Source organism: Cryptomeria japonica, chromosome 10 (assembly GCF_030272615.1).
Source record: "Cryptomeria japonica chromosome 10, Sugi_1.0, whole genome shotgun sequence".
NCBI classification, from domain to species: Eukaryota; Viridiplantae; Streptophyta; class Pinopsida; order Cupressales; family Cupressaceae; genus Cryptomeria; species Cryptomeria japonica.
The window spans coordinates 691,181,973-691,185,143 of NC_081414.1; positions in this window are offsets into that span (position 1 = coordinate 691,181,973).

Consider the following 3,171-nt stretch of genomic DNA (forward strand, 5'->3'; position numbering starts at 1 on the left):
ATTAAGTTTTATAGAAAATCCATCTTTGTGATGCCCGCTTGGTATGTTATCCCGTAGTTCCAAAAAGTCAATGATTGCCTCATCGTTTTGGAAATGGTCAATACATGGGGTATTAGGTTGGTTCCATTCGATGAGTTCAAGATGGATAATGGGCATTACCTCATCAATTAGGTTAAGTTCATTAGATGTGTTAGTGAGGGTTAAGACATTGTGGTGAAGGTCATTGATGGTACTCTCCCTGTCAGAATTAGGCATAGGATGTGACGTAGGGTCTGTGGAAGGTGTTTCCAGCTCAAGAACCCAAGAGGTCTTTATATGTGCTTCTCTGTAAACAGGGATGTCTTTGTGAGGTGGAGGGCTTGATGCATCTTCCTCATCTGAAATATTAAGCTATATTGAATCAAATTCCCACTCATGTGAGTCGGTCTCTGAGTCACTTTCTAGTAGCTGATTACTATACCATACTGGGATGTCCTTTGAGTTAAGCACTGCATGTGTGATCGGCTGATGTACCTTTGTAGATGAAATGATCGGTGATGCAGGATGGATTATGGGGATTAATGAATCTGATATGAGAAGTATTGGTAGTGTTGAAGTTGATTTTGCTGAAATTGTCGGTGTTGTCAATACTGCTATGGGTTCTCATACAGTTGTTGCTGCTAAGGGTGATATTGAGCTTATTGCTGTTGTTGAGAGGGTTGCTGGGATGACTGGTGTTGTGGATGGTTTTGCTAGGATTTTTAGCCTCAATGGGGTAGTTGTTATGGTGCACAGTGTCACTGATATAATCAAAGGTGACTTCTTTATAGCCGGTTGATATAGATGTTTGTTGGGTTTTCCTTTGAATCTTAGCTTAGGAAGGATCTCCTTTTGAAAGCCTAATCCTATCTTATCTTTGGGCTTTAATTCTGGCCGTAGTGGTTCATGTCTTCCTTGCTTGCAAGGTCCCAAAGCACTCTGACCATCATAACCCATTCTTTACATAATGAGAAGGCCTTTTCCATACTAAGCTGTCGGAAGCTTAGGTTGTGGAATGTCTGTGGTGATTGGGTCTTTATAGATCCATTATGCTAAGTCCTCATCTCTAGTCTCTTCTTCTTGACTCTTTCTGAGGATGAATGACATCAAAGTACATGTTGGCTTGATCAGTGGTGTTTGAAGTAATCATTGAGGTTTACCATGAGTTCTAGGAGAAGTAGGCATTTGTCCAACACAAAAGAGTTGGCTCAAATTGTACTCCCCAGGACCTTCCTCTGCTACTTTCATCTTGAGCTTCTCTTTCTTGGGTATAGTGGTGTTTGAACTAGAAAGAGAGGTTGGACTTATGTATGATGTGGATGAGATGGCTTCTCTATTGTTGGGAATGGTAATCTCTAGTTGATGACTAATATTGTGACAATATGCAAAGGGGTTTGCATCGCCTAGGATTGTGATTTCTACACCATTATTCGGAAACATGATACACTAATGGTAAGTGGATGGAATGGATTGCATGGCATGTATCCAAGGTCTTCCTAACAATAAATTATATGGTAGAAGAAGGTTCAGAACTCGACAGATGATGTGTTTCACAACTAGACCTACTTGGATTGGTAGCACCACATCTCCTTTGAATGAATGCTCTGCATCATCATAGGCTTTGATTGTTATCTTCTTGCAGGGATACACTGATTCAATTGCATATCCCAATGTTGTGACCAATTGTAGTGTACAGATATTTAGCCCTACTCCATTGTCAATCAAGACTCTCTTGATCCTATGTTGGTTGATAAACCCTTCAATGTGGAGTGAGGTGTTATGAGGTTGCTAGAAGGATGTGTTGTCACTTTCAGAGAAAGTGAGACATGGTGATGGCCTTAGATTTCCAACCATGGCTTGGAATTGATTTGTATTTAGGTTTGCAGGGACTGACACCTCTTGGAGAGCTTGATCCAAGATGGTTTTATGAGATGGAGATAGGCGCAATAGCTCTAAGATAGATATTAGTGTGGCGGTTTAATCTAATTGGTCCACAAGGTTATACTACTTTGGGATAGCTGTGGTGCCTTGTGAAGCTACTTTTATGGTAATCTTGTCACGACGTGTAACAAAATTGCAGTAGGAACTAGGATTTTTTATGGTAATAGTTGCAATTTGTTCACTGGAATCATATCGGTGGTTCACAGTGTAATTATATGCAGCTTGTGTATAATCAGTGGTGTCTGTGTTTCTCCCGAAAGTGGAAGGAACCCTTTGATCTTGTGATGGAAGTGGATTTTTAAACATGAGATGATCATTGTTTGTTGTCTTTGGGTCATGTCCTTTGATTTCGATCTCACCTCGGTCAATAAAATCTTGGATGAGATCTTTCAATCTGTGACAATTGCTTGTCGTATGCCCTTTGCCTTGATGGAAATCACAATGTTTAGTATCCCTCCACCATGAAGGTTTGACTTGAGGTTCATAATTTGATGTTTTGGGTAAGGTCACTAGATTTTGAGAAACCAAGTGACGTAACACTGTTTTGATGGGTTCCCCTAAGGGAGTATATGTTTGTTTTGGTTTAAAATTTTGTTGATGTTGTTTGGGTTCCTCTTGAGGGACATTGTGTCCTTGATTTGGAGGAGCAACTGTGTTATTCTTGGGTGGGGGGTTTTGTCTTGTAAATCAGACCACAGGTTGTGCACTTTTGATAGTTCTTGCATTCACAACCCCGTCATTGACAATGTTTTTGTTTTTGTTCCAAAAGTTAGGTTTGTCGCTATTGAAGCGTGGGCGAGGACCATCCTTTGGCTCATTATATATCTTGATATGCCCTTTTCTGATGAGAGCCCGCTCACATTTTAAACCTTTGGTGATCATGTCATTGAAAGAATCTGTGTCTTTTACGTCTAGGTGAAATTCCATTTCTTCATTTAAGTTGGAAATAAATATTTTCACTAGTTCTTGTTCAGGTAACTAAAGAGAATGTCTGCTAGACATTTGACACCATCGTTGTAGAAAGACTGAAAAATAGCTCACCTGGTTTTTGTTTAGTGTTACATAGATCAACCATTATGATATCACGTTCAATGTTGTGTGAGCAATGTGCTAGGAACTTCTTGATGAGCTCTTCAAATGTCTTAATGCCACCGGGTAATCGGGAAAACCATGATGTGGTTGTTTCTCCCAAGCTTTGGTGAAAAATTCGCA